Below are 17,812 nucleotides of genomic sequence, written 5' to 3'. Positions count from 1 at the left end.
CCGTGTCAGACCATGACCGCCTGTCATATGCCCAACTTGGCCCGCTCCGACGCTGCCACCTGTCGCCCTCCCAGCGTGACTTGGCAGACGCGCAGAGCCAATAGGCGTCGAGATGCGATCGCATCCCACTTCTGTATGTCTAACCAGCCCCGGTTGCGCACCAGCGGCGGATCCACGTCCACCCGTGGCGGTGCTCGGTGAATAGGTGCCCTCAGCTGGGGTGCGCACCCGTACCACATCACGAGTGGGGAGCGCCGTCTCTGAGGTCGTGGCTACTGAAGCTGGGATGTGGTCTCCTACCACCCCATCAGCCTGCCGCCTCATCATAGAAGGGGGCGGGGAATGGCTAGCTGCCAGCGTCCCACTCGCCCCCGACCCTCCCTGGCATGTTGATGCCACTGGAGAGACCGACTTTTGAGCCGCATGAAGGTGTACTGGCGGCGGTGTACAGCTGGCATGTGTCTTTTGCGAGAAGATGCCTGCGCCCGGGCTCGCAGGCATGGGCATCTGCTCCGACGCCCTCGGTGATGCTCTCGGCGTCAGCTATGGGGAAAGCGGTGGCAGCTCATGCTCTGTGGGATCATTCCTCTCAACTCTGACGCCCCAAAGCCTATCAGGCGCAGACTTAGAACCCATTGATCCAAAGGACCCAAATGTCAAGTGCTGCGACAAAGAAGAACTATCCGTCTGAAGCCTGGATCGGCCAGTCTGTGTTGGCTTGTCCGACGGTGCCGAACCCCTGTCCAAGGTGTCCCTCTAGACCGAACCCTTGTCAAGGTTTCCATCCCCACCGTGCCCCTCATCAGTATCCATGTCAACTTGCTTGGCTAACTCCTGAAATTCATCATTCTCCTCAAACTCAATATCCAGATCAAAACTCCTGCCATCATACGTCCACTTGACCATATCAGGTATGTGCTCCACGCTGATAACAGTGACCAATAGGCGTGCAACGCCCTGTGCTCGTGTGAACTTCATATCTACTTTCTTTGTCTTAACAATCAGAGAAGCAAGACTCTAGGTCACTAACAAATCATCTAAAGCCACTCGTGGAGCTCCAAGGAATCTGACCCAAAGCTGAGGTAGAGGTGTCCCCTCTGGTTCCTTCTGAGTCCACATATCAAACTCCAGAACACAGGTGTTGTTTGGTACTCTACTCATACCAAACTTAAGGAGCCTCGCAAGGTCCTCCTTAGTGGGAAAGTCAACCCTAAAGACTTGCTCATCAAGCCTAACTGGGTCCCACTGGAAAGTAGCCGACACTAGCTCTCTCAGGCGTTGCACAATCTGGTCCACTGTCATAGATCCACGTGTGACCCTCACCACCTTGGTTCTGGAAGTCTCCAAAGCTGTTGTTGTCGCAGTCGATTGGGGTGATTCGAAAAACATAAGCTCCGGGCAACAAACTCCATAGATCGTCACAACCGGCTTCGGCCGCAAAAGCAAGGGACACTCTCCCGTCTCATGCTTCGGTTTGCGACATATATCACATAGCTCCGCAGTGCACTCTGCCATGAAGTGTCCTACGACACCGGAGCGATAACAAATCATCTTTTCTTTCTTACAAGCCCACTTCGTAACTCTCTCCCCCTCAGCTTTATCACTTCCCTTATCAAAAGCCGTATCCCGAGAGGCGTTACCAGAGGTGGCTGGCAAATTAACTCCAGCAAGAGCACGAACCGCCTCCATAGCTGCTCCCGACAGCCCCGGTCCGTCTGCAGGTGTTGTCTCCGGCGTCCTGGTCGCGGCCACCTCAAGGGGCTTAGGAGGAGGTTCGACGCCCCTCGAAGGCAAAATTGACAAAAATGACCCCTGGGGCGAAAGAACTCACGGATTGACCCCTCGGGGGAAATAATTCACCCGCCTGACCCTTTTGTGTGGCGCCCGACACCTAGGCGCCACACTGTACTGTGTGACGCCTAGAGGTTAGGCGCCACACCCCCGACCACGTGGCAGGGAGGGGCCCACCCCCAGGCAGTGTGACACCTAAGCATCAGGCGTCACACATTGTAATGTGTGGCGCCTGACTCTTAGGCACCACACACTGACTTATAGAGCCACGGGCCAGCCCCCTCCCCACCCCCTCCCTGATTCAAACAGAAACTTCCATTGCGGCGGCTGGCTCTCATCCCCTTCCTAATCCCCTCCCCCATCTCCTTCAGATCTGAGGATTTCTTCCTTGGATTGATCCCCCAAGGTAATGTCCTCCCCCATCCCTTCCCTTTCCCATCCTTCTATCCAATTTTATTATGTTTTGATTGAGTAGATTGATCTTAGTAGATTGATTTGAGTAGGTTCTTAGGATTTGACTAGTTAGGATTTGGTTGAGTATATGAGTAGTTAGTAGTTAGTAGTAGTTAGTAGTAGTAGTAGTTAGTAGTAGTGGTAGGTATAGAAATTGTATTAGGTTTTGACTAGTTAGGATATGAGTTAGGATTTGACTAGTTAGTATATGAGTTAGGATTTGGTTGAGTATATGACTAGTTAGTAGTTAGTAGTAGTAGTAGTTAGTAGTAGTAGGTATAGGAATTGCATTAAGTTTTGGTTTGTAGTTAGTGGTAGTAGTTAGTATTAGTAGTAGTTCATATGAGTATATGAGTCTTATTTGAATATGAGTAAATGAGTAATTTTTTGTGATTTGTAGGATGGTGTGGCTTCTGAATGATGTTTATGACGTTGAACACCGGGCCTATTTCATGTCGGAGAAGAAGATGGTAAGTAGAAAATGATTAGTAGATTAGTAATTTTTTGAAAATGTAATAAGCACTTGATATCTTCTTCTCCTATATGTTTGCAGGAGCTTACGCCCTTGAAGATCCGGTCTCATGGGGCATCCTCTGTAATGCATTACGATGAGCGGTACACCCCGTACATCGAGATGACGGGACTCCTTCCATTCGTGCAGCTTGTGAGTCGGTCAACTCCAAATCTGAACGTTGCGGCAGTCACAACACTCATTGATCGTTGGAGGCCGGAGACACATAGTTTTCACCTCCGGACCGGAGAGATGACGGTTACTCTTCAAGATGTTTCCATGATCACCGCTCTTCCCATCGAGGGGAAGCCACTATGTATGAGCACTGATTCTGAGGGATGGCGGCATCAAATGGATGCTCTTATTGGTATGTCGCCGTAGGAGCCGGAGGTGGAAGATGGAGGGAAGAAAGATAGAGTCCCTGCCGGCGCCACTTTCACTTGGATTGCCGCCAACTTTGCTCATTGTCCTAAGGACGCAGATGACGAGGTGATCCAGAGGTATGCTCGCGTCTACATGTGGTATGTCATCTCTAGGACTATCTTTGCGGACGGCACAGGCAAGAATGATCCATGGATGTGGCTGAAGGCGTTGACTGTTTTGGACAACAAGTTCAGCTGGGGCTCGGCCGCACTGGCTTACTTGTACCGGCAGGTAATAAATTGTTAGTATTAAGTACTCTCTGTTATCTTTTTCTGCTAAACTGATGCATGTTTGTTGTTACTTGTAGTTGGACGATGCTTGTCGCAGGACGACAAAGGACGGTGGAGTTGGTGGTTGTATGCTCCTACTTTCAGTATGGAGCTGGGAACGCCTACCTGTTGGACGCCCTAAAAGCTCAAAGTGGAATACCTGGAATGACCACGGCAACCCTGTACGGCAACCTACATGGGCTTACAAGTGGGACTTGGTATCGGAGGTGGCAAGCGAAGTGAACCTATTGTACAAGCAATACACCAACGAGATGGATTCGCTTACCCCCGAGCAGGTAAGATGGTTTCAGAGTTGACTTCCAGCTTCTATGTTGTGAGTGAAATGAATTGTGGTATTCATCTTGTGTTGTAGGTTGAATGGGAGCCATATGGTGTCGGGACAAACTTTGGTGATGCACACACGTTCGAGCTGAATCCACTATGCGTGCAGGAAAGACATCTTTGGCTAATGCGTTGTCCCCTAATATGCAATTGGGCGGTTGAGTGGCATCTCCCGCATCGTGTGCTGCGTCAATTTGATTACTTTCAGCCACACCCGCCGGAGTGGGTGGACACGGACACACAGCTTCACAGGTAACAAAAAATAATTAGTGATTAGTTTTGTTCTTAGTGTTGAGCGAGCTACTGATGTGTTTTGTTCAAAGCAGGTTGGATAGGAGGAGGCAGCGAAAAATCAAGGACTGGCAGAAGCATCATAAGAGCTACGTCCTTATGTTCGAGCAAAGTGTGCAGGCAACTTCGAGCATACAACGAACCCAGTACCGTCAGCATTGTGCTCTTGCGTTCAGCAACTACCTAAGATGGTTTCAGGAGAGTACTCGTGTCGAGATTTGTCCGCCGGCTTACGAGGAGGACATATTGGAAGAACCCACTGAGTACGATGAACTTGCCCAAGGCGGTTACAGCAAGTTGATTCGCGAAGGGTACCAAACTTCCTTCGCCCCTGTCCTGAACTTTGTGGTAAGTGTGCTCCCCTATGTAAATTATGAATTCTAGCGGACCTATTCACTTGCACTTATTTGTTGTCATTGTCTTGTGATCATAGCGCAAAGAGGTCAAGAAACAAGCTGATGAGTCCGAAGATATTCTAGATAACACACCTGGAGGAAAAAAGGGAGAATCTGCACTTCGTCTATTCATAAAGGTGTTGTGTCATTATTATTATTTTGCCCACGAATGCAACATTATAGGTTACCTAATATATGTCATTTATATTTGAATCTAACAGGAACAGGGCAAGAAGTTACAACGCCTATCCAACATTTTAGGTTGCCGTGACCCTGAATATGTTTCACCTCGAGATCTGGTTCATCCGAAAGAAATACTCTTGACGATTCAGCTTCTTCGGGCGCTCGTATAGATGATGGTGACAGTACCTCGGCGGCTAATACCCAAAGAAATACTCAGGAGGATGATGTTGACACTCCTCAGGTATGACATAGCCATACAGTTTGAACTTTCAACCTTCAGCCTTGAACCTTCAAATTTAAACTTTCAACCTTCATATGTATTAGGCTGCGGACGACATGACGTTGAAGGCTTTCCAACGCTCCGCTTACATGTTGAAGCCCAGGAAGGAATTTAAGCGCTACTCACCGGATGATTATGCGAAAGGGAAGAATCCAGTGGCCGGGGGCTCTCGTTTGTCAAGGATGAGAAGCAGGGACGATGAGGTTGAGGATGACGATGACGATGAGTCGGATGACCCGGAGCAATTTGTGGTTGCGAGAAGGAAGAAGCTAGTATCCAAGAGGGGACGAGGCCCCAAGTGATTTGGAGTTGGTGTTGCACTTGTCGAGCTGAACTATTTACTTTAGTTGTGAACTATTTCGAGTTGTGAACCATTTAGTTGTTGTTGCAGTTGTTGTGAACCATTTAGTGATGTCAAAAGATCCTTATTGCTGTCAATATATTGCTTTATTGCTGTCAAAAGATCTTTATTGCTGTCAAAAATTGCTTTATTGATGTCCAAATTCAGTTCCAGCAGGTTTTCACATGTGTGGCGCCTAAGCCTTAGGCGCCACACATGTGTAGTGTGGCGCCTAAGGCTTGGGCGCCACACATGTGTAGTGTGGCGCCTAAGGTTTAGGCGCCACACATGGACTTATACTGGGGGAGGGGGTGGGGAGGGGCTGGGCTGAGGCTGTATAAGTCCATGTGTGGCGCCTAAGCCTTAGGCGCCACACACTCTGTCATGCCAAGAACTGCATATTAATGGAGGAGGGGTTCAAATATAGAACACATAGTAGTGGTGGAGGAGTTCAGATACATACGTTAAAACATACAACACAAAGCGCATAGTAGTGGTGGTGTAGTTCAAACATACATACGGTTCTTGAAGTAACTTACGTCCAAAAGTGCATACATAGTGGAGTTTCATAGTAATAAAGCGCGGAACCAAACAAGGTTCAACAACACATAGATTACAAGCATCCGGCTCTATTGGGTCGAGCAAGGCCCCTTACCCTTCTTCTTCTTCCTCTCTTCTTCCTCTTCCTCTTCCCTTTTGCGCAGTTTTGAAGCCTCTTCCTTAACCCTCTCCGTGAAGCGCTGATGCTCCCGCACTCTCTTTGTTGCGGCCTCTGCCAACATCTTCTTAAAGTTAGCTTCATATTCTTTTTTACGTTTCTCTAGCGTCTTCCTGTCATTCTCCTTTATCCTAGCCTCATATCGCTTATGCTCAAGGAACATTTGCCACTCCTCATCCCTCTTTGCCTTATCCTCCTCATCCTTCTTCTTTCGCGCTTCCGCTGCATCCTCCTCTCTCAACTTCTTTGCAGCCCTCTCCATCAACAGTTGCTCCTCACTGGCTGCATCCTTCTCCTTCCCCCACTCCGCTTTTGCCTTGTTCGGCTGAGAAGCGGCCATACCTACAAAACAGGCATCAAAGCTCATAGTTAGTAAAATAACACACAAAGGGCATCAAAAACAACATGATAAAGATAAGTGAAATATGTGACATACGGAAATGGTCCTTGTAGGTATCCACGCATACCAATCCTAGTAAGTCCACCACCTATCCCACCACTGCCTCTAGCACCACCACGACCTATCCCACCCCTGCCTCTAGCAGCACCCCAGCCTCTACCACCACCACTTCCTCTAGTACCACGTCCTCTAGTAAGCCCAAGTCGGCTAGGAACATGTTGAGTAGGAACTTGTTGGGTCGTGCTTGCTTGACCCGTCCCTTGTTGGCTCGTGCTTCCTTGACCCGTCCCTTGTTGGCTTGAACTTGGTTGGCTAGGACTTGGTTGGCTTGACCTGGAATCATTGTTTTTGGACTTCTTCATTCGCGCCGTACACCTTCTTCTGTTGTGCCCTATTACACCGCAATCTCCACATTGTGATCTCTCAGTAGGCTCTTGGAATTGGTTGTTCCCCATATCTCTGCCACCACCATGGCCCCATCCATCCATGTCTCCTCTAAAACGCTTTGTCTTTCGTCTTCCCAGTTTCACAACCTTCCACTCTGGGTCGGGCCATAGTTGTACTCCATGATACTCCGGCTATTGTGATTGGTCAAAGTATGGTTCAAATCTAGGAGCTCATGTATGCTTCGTGGTCATTATCGTGAACTCGGACTCCCTCACGGTTAGTGGATGGTTGACGTCCACATTCCTACTGCGAGCTGTCGTGTACAAATGCGAGCATGCGAGATGAAGCAACCTTGGCCTCCCACAAGAGCAATCACACAAGGATAAAGAAACCTTGAACGCCCTGTTTCCGTGTTGCTGGCCATCGTTTGTCGTTCCTCCGGGCTCATTCACTTCGTATGTCCAATCCTCGTTGTTGTACAGGGTAGCCGTTTGGGAGTCAGCCTTCCGTGATTGAAATACCATCCATTTGTCAACCTTTGGTGGAAACTGGTACTTATACTTTTTCTTGTTCTCTCCCGTAATCTGATCATCTGTTTCTTGTGAGTACTTTAGAAAGTATGCTCTCAACTTGTCGAATGTGTATTGAACTATTGCCGTCACCGGCAACGCACGGACACCCTTCAACACCCGGTTGAAGCATTCTGCCATGTTACTGGTCATTTGACCATATCTTCGGCCATCTTCGTCATAAGCTCGTGCCCACTTGGCCCGAAGTTCAATGTGCCTGTTAAGAAACTCAAGCCCACCTGCATCAAGTTTTTTGTTTACAAGCAAAGCATTGTACAATCTTGCAAATCGTTTGTCAGAAAATGCTTGACAACAATCCTGAAGATCATCCGCCAACTCCTTGCTACCACATGCCCGGTAGAAGTTTGCACAGAAATGCCTCATGCACCATCGATGATGCAAAGGAGCATGGCCGGGAATGACAATGTCAACCGCGTTAAGTATGCCTTGATGACGATCCGATATGACACATATTTCCCTCTTAAACGGTAATACTTTGGTTCTCAAAATATGCAAGAACCATTCCCAGTTAACATTGTTCTCTGCCTCAACCAAAGCAAAAGCCAAAGGCATCAACCGGTTATTGGCATCACTTGCTATTGCAACCAACAAAGTGCCCTTGAATTGTCCGGTCAAAAACGTGCCATCGATGGAGATGACAGGACGGCAGTGCTGGAAAGCCCTCACACATTGCTCAAATGCCCAAAATGCACGGCCAAATACGCGAACCCTATTTCCATTCTTAATCCTTGTTTTCTCCCCATACGGCTCGACCACATGAACCATGCCCGGGTTAGTGTGGGCAATAGCTCCCAACAACCTAGGTATGCGGTTGTATGCTTCCTCCCAATCACCATACAACATCTTGAATGCGGCTTGCTTTGCTTTCCATGCCTTACCATATTTCACCTCGTAGTGAAAGAGGGCTTTCACAAGGTCTTGTACGCTTTTTATGCTCATTGTAGGAAGAGAGGAGATGGAGTTGGAAAGCCTATAAGTGATGAACTCGGAGGTTAGTTGTCTATGGCTTTGCGACGATAGGGCACCATCAACCCTCTTGCCTTGACACATGTGAGGCATACAACTGACAATGTTCCATCCTGGCCCTCCTTTCCATGGTCTTGCACGGACAATCCAAGGACAACCTCTATCCTCACATGCAACCGTGTAACGCAGCTTCATGTTTGAATGAACAACTTTGTGTGGCCTGTAATGCGTAACAGAATATTCATCCAACCACATCTTCAGTTCAAAGAATGTTTCAAACTTTGACCCCGGCAAAATAATATTCTTCCCATGTGTGTCCCGATGAGAAGGTGGCCTAACTCCAAACAATATGCCTTCGCCTCCGTCAACCACGGCTTCATCCGCAAGGCTAAGATCCTCGAACAATGGTGTCCGGTGATCACGCTTTAATACCTTCGTGAAAGCTTCAGCCTCCTTTGCCGTGAACCCTTCCTCATCAACTTCTTCATCGGGACCCTCATCGTCAGACTCAGAGGCATACCCACGTGAGTACGGAATGGAATGGTCCATTGTCTCTTGCAAATTATATTTGTCCAAATCACCAAGATTGTTGTCATGAAGAACATTACCATCATCATAGTGCTCATAATTAGCCTCTACTAATGGTTCATGTTCAATGTTGACCTCTTCGTTAGCCTCATACACACAAGAAAGAGGTTCAATGCTGGCCTCTTCGTTGATGGTTGCAGGAATAGCTTCAACAATCGAAGAGGAAACCCGGTTCAAATCCAACAAGTTAGGAACATTTGTTTTCATGGCAAATAACTCTAGAGCCTTGTCTAGTGATTCGGCCACCGTATCCTTGTATGCAAGCCAACGTTGCTCGGAGTTGACACGCATGGTCTTCCAACGAATGTGCATTCCGAATCCCACATTATGCCTACCAGCAAACTCAACTACATCACTAGGGTCCATCCAATTCAAATCCTTTCGGACTTGTTCCAACAATTCAGCATAGCTAGGACACAAATCGAACACCATGTCAAGCTCATCCGGGTCCGGATCAATATTGCCTTTTAAAAAGGCATCCTTGTCCACGTGATGAACATAAACACATGTTCTTCCCATACCTAAACAACAAAACATAGAACCTTTTTATGAGCAATCATACAATTACAATAACCATAGCCTAACTTCCAAATAACCCTAACCCCATCATAACCCTAACACAACCAAACATCCCTAACCCTAGCCTAACCATAGCCTAACCCTAGCCTAACCCTAAAACAACCATAATGCACACATCCAAACAACCCTAATCCTAACCCCATCATACCCCTTATCCTAACATACAAACAAATAAAACAATATCATATACATCCCACATTTCATGAAAAACTAGGGTTTCCTCAAATTTGCAAAAAAAAGAACACAAAAGATTTTCCTTTGGATGAGAATGAGGGGAGAGGTGGGGATTACCTTAGGGGTGTGATTGGACAACAAATGCCCGCTCCAAACCTTCAGATTTGGTGATGTAGAGAAGGATTTGAGGGAGGGGGCAGTGGCTGGGAGAGGGCTGGGGGAGGGGAATGAGGGAGGGGGTGGGGAGGGGGCTGGCCCGTGGCTGTATAAGTCAATGTGTGGCGCCTAAGAGTCAGGCGCCACACATTACAATGTGTGACGCCTGAGGCTTAGGCGTCACACGGCCTGGGGGTGGGCCCCTCCCTGCCACGTGGTCGGGGGTGTGGCGCCTAACCTCTAGGCGTCACACAGTACAGTGTGGCGCCTAGGTGTCGGGCGCCACACAAAAGGGTCAGGCCGGTGAATTATTTTTCCCGAGGGGTCAATCCGTGAGTTCTTTCGTCCCAGGGGTCATTTTTGTCAATTTTGCCCCCCTCGAATGATCACGTGGCCTTCTACCACCCCCATGATAATTTATGTAAGCTGGCCGATTAGGCTGCACCGGTTCGGTCGCCTCCTCCACAAACGGACCTGGTGGACCATTGAACTCGCTACGGCCACCGCCGGTTGAGGAAGAACCTCGGTGTAGACCAGCGCCATAGGCATTGTACCCATCGTCGCCCCACCGTTCGCGCGTACCATGTCGCCCATCTGTTTGCGGATGTCCTCGTCCGCCACCAGCGTCGCCGCGCCCACGAGCCGCCGGGTGACTCTCGCCACGCCCCGGACCTGTAGTCCCTGAACTCGCCGGAGCTCTAGCAGGTGGGGGGTTGCCTCGGCCCTCCATGGCCGGCACTCCCTCCATCGGCGGCGCAGCAGCCCGAGCAGCCGTGCCCGAACTGAGGCGAGGGAACCCTGGTTCCGTCAGCGGCGCAGAGACCCGAGTTCCCCGGCCCGCGCTGATACGAGGAAACCCAGGTTTGTTTCTGCTACGTCTAACCCTAGACGACGTGGATGCGTTCTGCAGAAGACTCGTCTCGCCAGGAAAAAGAGCCTGAGAACCGATCCTAGGACCCGTCTCGCGATCGACGACAGAGACCGAATCGAGCACAACTTGTGCCTCGGGCTGGGCCGTATACCCAGACTTCGCGAGGCCCACGACTGGCTCGAGGCACCGTTCCCTAGTTGGGCCCAACAACGATTTCAGGCGCAGTTCTCGCTGCTCGGCGATCTGGATCGCCGGCGTTGGCACGGTCGCCGCCGGTGGCTTCTTCTTCTTCTTACAGCGTACCATAGTCCAAGAAGATGGTAGGATGCAATCTGAGACTGTCAGCTTCGGTAGACATACCTTAGGAATAGGTCCTATCCATGGCCGAATTGCCGCCGCCGCCATCGTCCGGTGAACCGGCCGTTGCGCCGCCTCAACCCTGTCCGTCAGACTTACTGGCCCTGCCTGGACCTCCGTCGATATCGCCGCATTTGCATCTCCGGCCAATTCCTCGTCCGAGCTGTCCTGAAAAAACGCATCAGCAAAGTAGGATGACCATGGCGACCGTACCTCCGCCGCCGCTACGATCTTGCCGCCCTCGGCCTTCTCTTCGTCTTCATCTCCAGCCAACACCCAGAAGCGGCCTCCCGGTCGTTGGGCCACCGCCTGTTCCGGGGAGTGGAAGGTTGCCGCGGTCGCCCCCTCCATTTCGGTCGAAAAGTACATGGAAAGCTTGCATGCTAGGTGGTTGTGGTCTACTTTGGTTGTGTGATTTTTCTTTTTTCTGTTCTTTCGTAGTTGTTGTCTTTGCCGGCCTAGTTCCCTTATAAACACGGTCACTCTGTATATTTTTTTCCTCTCTTCTTGAAATTGGCAAAGCTCCTGCCTTGCACGTCAAAGAAAAAAAACATGTTGTGAGTTCCCTAGCCCCTTCAGCTGCAGAACTAGGCATGTGTTCAATATTTATTTCACGGTTATTTTCTCCAAGTAGGAGGAAGTTTTAGTTCTTTAATTTGGTAGTTAATTGACAAACACTAACTCCAAAGCAACATTTAATCTTTTACTTTATGACCAATCGAAGTGTTACTCCATGTCTTTGTGCAATTTGTTCTCTCTCCCGTCTCTCCTGTTTCAATGTGCTGGTGGATATTTTTTTTTTCATCTATCTTTGTATCCAGATGTTTCAATGGAAGGCACACGTGGAGAGGTGGAGGCCCCCTTCAGTGTTTCACTCGGCGCCATTGGACCCATTCTTAACAAGCTTGACATGATGCTAGGTCCTCAAGGATGCAAGCTGCCCAAGGGGCTCCATGACAGATTTCACCTGCTAAAAGATAATGTTGAAGAAATAAGTGCATACCTTGAAGATCTGTTAGAGGTGGAGGACCCTCCCATGGCGGTGAAGTGTTGGATGAAAGAGGCACAAGAGTTATCCTATGACATCCTTGATTATATTGACAGCCGTGTATCCCTTGAGCTTCTGGAATGCAGACCTGTCCGCAAGATGGATCTTATTAAGATTGCCAAGAAGCTCAAGTGGCAGAAACAAATTGAGTATGCAGCTCCTCATGTGCCAGAACACGTTATCCCCAAAACCATTTGTGTTGATGTCATTCGTGCTCCCAGGAGGCTCAAGTGGTACCAGCAGATGATTGAAAAGGTATCAGAATTCAGGATCTATGCCCTGGAGGCTATTCGACGGTATGAGAGGTACCAAGTCCTTTGTTGTAGTACCTCGACGGCATGTAGATTTTCTGCCATTGGGCCTATAATGCCAATGCATCCACCGCCTTGTGAGAAAACTTGTTCTGGCCTAGCAATTGATGGTCGGATGAGCAAGTTTATCAACTCACAGCTGGCTAATGATGAGAATGAGCAGCTGAAGGTGGTGTCTATTCATGGATCTGGATGTCTTGGTAAAACAATGCTTGCCAAAGTGTTGTATAATAAAATTGGGAGAAAATTCGATTGCCGAGCTTTCATCCAGGTGTCCAAAAAGCCTGATATAAAGAAGCTTTTGAATGACATGCTAGCACAAATCCATAGGAAGAAGCCCCAATCAAGCCAAAAGCCTTCTGGTGAACTTCGCATTACTGCTGACAATATCAGGAATTATCTACATAGGAAGAGGTACTTATTTTCCTCATGCAAATAGTATGTACTAGTTGTATCCATGAATGTCCAGAATCACAAGTATTACATAAATTCCTTACAGGTTCCTCCTTTGTTATTCACAAAAAAATAAGGCATGATGATATATAGTCAATCTTTTAAAGGATGTATTTCAGACAAGCTTTACAGTGAGCTAGAAAAGAATGTACTTATTTTCCACATGGTCTAGAATCGCATGTACTACATTAAATCGCTACAGGTTGATCTGTTGTTTTCCAAAAAAAAGAGGCATGATGATATATAGTCAATTTCTGAAAAGATGTTTTCCAGACAAGCTTTACAGTGAGCTAGCAAATGATGCTGGCAGTAACATTTAATTTCATGCTGGTACCATAAATCCATGTATTTTTTGGTACCATAAATCCATGCATGGACTAAATACTCATTCTTTTCTAGCTTATCTCAGTGTTGTTGCCATTTGCCTGACACATAGATGTGACATGTGTGGACTTTCTTGGCATGCAGGTATCTAATTATTGTTGATGATTTATGGGATACATCGGCATGGGACGTTATTAATCAGGTTTTCCCCAAGGGTAGTCAAGGCAGCAGAATAATAACAACTACACAGATTGAAGATGTTGCATTAGCATGTTGCTGCAATCACCCAGAACAAGTCTTTGAGATGAAACCTTTGGATGATGGTCACTCAAGGAAACTATTCTTTGGCAGGATTTTTGGCTCTGAAAGTGACTGCCCTGAAGAATTCAAACAAATTTCAAGCCAAATTGTAGAAATATGTGGTGGATTGCCGCTAGCGACCATCAGCATAGCAAGTCTTTTAGCAAACCAGCTTTCCGTATCAACGGATTTATTGACACACATACATGATTCATTAGTGTCTTGTTTGTCATCAAAGTCAACTTCAGAAAGAACGAGACATGTACTGAACTTCAGCTACAACAGCCTTCCTCATCATCTCAAGACATGCTTGCTCTATTTTAGTATGTATCCAGTGGGTTCCATAATCTTCAAACGTGATCTGGTCAGACAATGGGTGGCCGAACGGTTTTTTTGTGCAAGAGAAGGGCAAGACATAGAGGAAGTTGCAGGGATGTATTTCGATGAACTTGCTGATAGAAGATTCATCCAACCTGTGTCTATCAACTTCAACAATGAGGTGGTGTCATGCACAGTTTATGCCGTGGTGCATGATCTTATTGTACACAAGTCTGCTGAAAAGAATTTCCTTGTGGTAGTAAATTACAATCGAAAGAATTTGACGCTTTCTCATAAGGTCCATCGACTATCTCTCCAACTAGGTGATGCAAAATATGCCAAGATACCATCAAACATCAGAAAGTCACAAGTACGGTCACTTGGATTTTTTGGATTGGTAGAGTGCATGCCTTGTATTGGAGAGTTCAAGCTTGTTCGTGTTCTCAACCTTCAGCTATCCGGTCTTTGTCATGGTAACAAAGACCTGTCCATAGACCTCTCTAGAGTATCAGAACTGTTCCATCTGAAATATCTGAAGATTGTTTGTGATGTCTGCATAAAACTTCCGAAGCGGATGAGAGGGCTGCAGTGTTTGGAAACACTGGATGTTATGGATACACCAAGAGGCACTTACGTTCCATGGGACATTATATACCTCACACGTTTGTTGCACCTCAGTCTTCCTCCTGACACAAATTTGCTGGATTGGTTTGTCGGTGATGATATGAGCCTTTGCAGGCCGAAGCACCTGCAGGATCTTTACATTTCGACACCGCCTTCTTCAGATTCCGGCCAACTGAAGAGAAACATGTATGCTCTGGATTTAATGTATAAACATGACAGTATCAAAACTGTAAAACTGGTAGCTCACGGATCCTCGGTTAGCTATGGTGACGCTTCAAAAGCAAGAGTTAAGTGGATGCTGAATTCTATCCGCCATATCCAGAGATTTGAGGTCTCACCACACAGCCCCGTCGTATTTTGCAGAATGCACAGGTGGGAGATTCAACTTGGCAACCTATGCATTCTGAAGATTGCAGTGGATGAGTAAATGATGTTGATATTCTTAGAGGGTTGCCTGCCCTCACTGCTCTGTCGTTGTATGTGCAGAAGTCACCTAATGTTAAGATAATCTTTGGCACGGGTGCTGGATTCACAGCTCTCAAGTACTTGAAGCTGAGGTTCATGAGTGGAATAGCTTGGCTAAGATTTGAGGCGGACGCAATGCCAAATCTTTGGAAGCTCAGGCTCGTTTTCGACGCCATCCCCCAAATTGACCAACGACTTGATCTTTATTCGGCGTGTGACCAGTGGAAACAATATCAACATGGTAATGCATTAATCAGCATCGAGCATATGACTGGCCTTAGAGAGGTCTCCACTAAATTTGGGGGTGCAGCTGCTGATCTGCAGTATGTCTCGAGGACTATAGGTGTTGTTAGCAATCATCCAACCAATCCTATAATCGACATGCAATTAGTGGATTCAATTAAACCTGATTTGACAGTTGGATTTTGTTGCGATAAAAGGTAGCTAAAATGATTGTTGTTGCTTTTGTATCTCTTCTCTTCACTTATTCAATTAAACCTGATTTGACTATTCATGCTCTAAATGATTGTTGTAACCTGCAGGATATCATCGAGGTCACCAGAGTCCTCTTGGCGCCTGCATCCTCCTGGTATGCTTTTTAGTCAACAGGAGCTCCAATAAATTACTCATAGAAATTTTATGAATTAGCAAAACGATGGATGAACGGTTGGCTTTTGTCAGGTGTAGAGGAGGATGTGGTCTCCTGGAGCAACACCATTGATGTGATAAGTCGTGAGCTCTTCATCCGTTGCCTCCACCTTCTACCCAGGCAAGACTACGGCGCCATCGCCTCCCTCAACCGTGATTTCAATATGGTGGTTCGCAACGGGGACATCTACCGCCTGCGTCGGAATAATGGGGTGGCGGAGCACTGGCTGTATCTCTCTTGCGGTAACAATCCTCCGGAGTGGGATGCTTATGACCCGACCACTGGGCGCTGGATCCACGTGCCCAAGATGCCACCGGCTCAAAGCAGATTCTGGGAGCCGATCGCTGTAGGAACCGAGCTGCTGGTGTTTGGGGCCCACGGAAGGGTTGCCTTGAGATATAGCATCCTTACCAATTCATGGACAGGGCTGGTTGATGCTGATGCGATGAACACCCCGCGGTACAGGTTTGGGTCAGCAAGTGTCGGTGAAAAGGCGTATTTCGCGGGAGGTGCTAATGATTCTTCTCGTAATAATATATTGAGCTCGGCCGAGATGTATGACTCGGAGACACATACTTGGACACCCCTTCCCAGCATGCATAGGGCTAGGATCGGATGCTCTGCTGCGTTCATGGACGGCAAGTTCTATGTGATCGGTGGTCTTACCAGTAGCGGCGGGGTATTGACATGCGGTGAGGAATATGACTTGAACCTGCGGTCATGGAGAGTCATCGACAACATGTCTCTTGGGCTCAACCAGATATTCCTGGAAGATCCTCCACTCCTTGCAGTTGTGAACAATGAGCTTTATGCTGCTGATTACAGAGAGAATAATGATTTGAAGCAGTATGATAAGCTGGATAACAAGTGGATCACTCGTGGAAAATTGCCTGTACAGTCTAGGCACAAATCTGGCTCGCACATGAGTTTCCGAGCGTGTGGTGGCCGGCTGATTGTTATTGGGCATCTAAACAATTCTACTGATGAAGAGGTGGTTGAGCTTCATTCATGGACCCCGGATGGGCAACTGCCTGTGTGGAATTTGCTTGCCACAAGGCCATACCGGGGCGACCGGATTCTGTGCGCCGTGATGAGCTGCTGAATAAACGGTTGGATGCATGCACGCAAGATATGAGTAAGTTACTTACCATGTCCTCCTCTACACCTGACAATAAGTGTTCCTATTCAAACTAGTTCATCCGTTCGATAATAAGTGTACTTTTTCCCTTTCTGTCAACTCGTAAATATCACGAGGACTAGCTCCACGAGACCACATTGAATAGGAACACTACCAACAACAAATTACTCATAGAAATTTTATGAATTAGCAAAACGATGGATGAACTGTTGGCTTTTGTCAGGTGTAGAGGAGGATGTGGTCTCCTTGAATAGTCCCTCCGTCCAGTAATAAGTGTACTTTTTTCCTTTTCTGTCAGTCAAACTAGTTGAACTTTGACTAACTTTATTGAGAAAAGTGCTAGCAGGGAGTACTCGTTTTGTATAAAAAATATTCTTTATCCAGTTGACCGACTAATTCAAGGTTGGATGCTCTATGTGATTTGAATGACACAGAGTTCCTATTCATATTTCCATGCAGTGCTGGCTGTGCCTCATTCTTGGTCTCGCTCCACTGATGATAAAAAAGAGAAGACATGAAGGAGTTCCAGAGAAAGTGTGCCTGCATACACATCTGAGTTTTAGTCACTAGCTGTTATTTTCAGTTGCAATTTGTGTTCCGATAATGTTTTAACGCTCTCTACGGTGTTCTGATGATCTTCATCTCCATCACCCAACTTTATCTTTACAGTAAAACAGAACTCTCAGTTACTTTTCGAACATCAAATGCAGTCTCTAGCTTTCCCTCTATTTTTTTCAAGATTTTTCAAACTCTGAATAAAAAACTCTAAATTTACAGTAAAACAGAACTCTCGGTTACTTTTCGAACATCAAATGCAGTCTCTAGCTTTCCCTCTATTTTTTTCAAGATTTTTCAAACTCTGAAGATTTTTCAAACTCTAAATTTGGACCCTTTGATATTTACTAGCAAAAGGACCCGTGCGTTGCAACGGGAGAAAAACAATTATAATCTTCAACGGTGCTGATCATATTATGTCTTTAAAATTTTAGGACATTTTTTGAAATGCATGAACATTTTTTGAATTAGCAAACATTTTTTTCAATTGCACTCAAAAAATAACACACAAACTTTTTTTCAAAATCATGGACTTTTATTGTTTTCACCAACATTTTTCTGAA

At 47.0% G+C, this 17,812-nt stretch overlaps 1 pseudogene; it reads left to right on the top strand.

The window, feature by feature from the left end:
* The first annotated feature begins 11,878 nt into the window (after positions 1–11,878).
* LOC123441619 lies at positions 11,879–17,399 on the top strand (annotated as a pseudogene).
* Positions 17,400–17,812: the final 413 nt, after the last annotated feature.

This window comes from Hordeum vulgare, chromosome 3H, assembly GCF_904849725.1.
Source record: "Hordeum vulgare subsp. vulgare chromosome 3H, MorexV3_pseudomolecules_assembly, whole genome shotgun sequence".
NCBI lineage: Eukaryota > Viridiplantae > Streptophyta > Magnoliopsida > Poales > Poaceae > Hordeum > Hordeum vulgare.
This window is presented reverse-complemented; position numbering and strand designations above follow the sequence as displayed.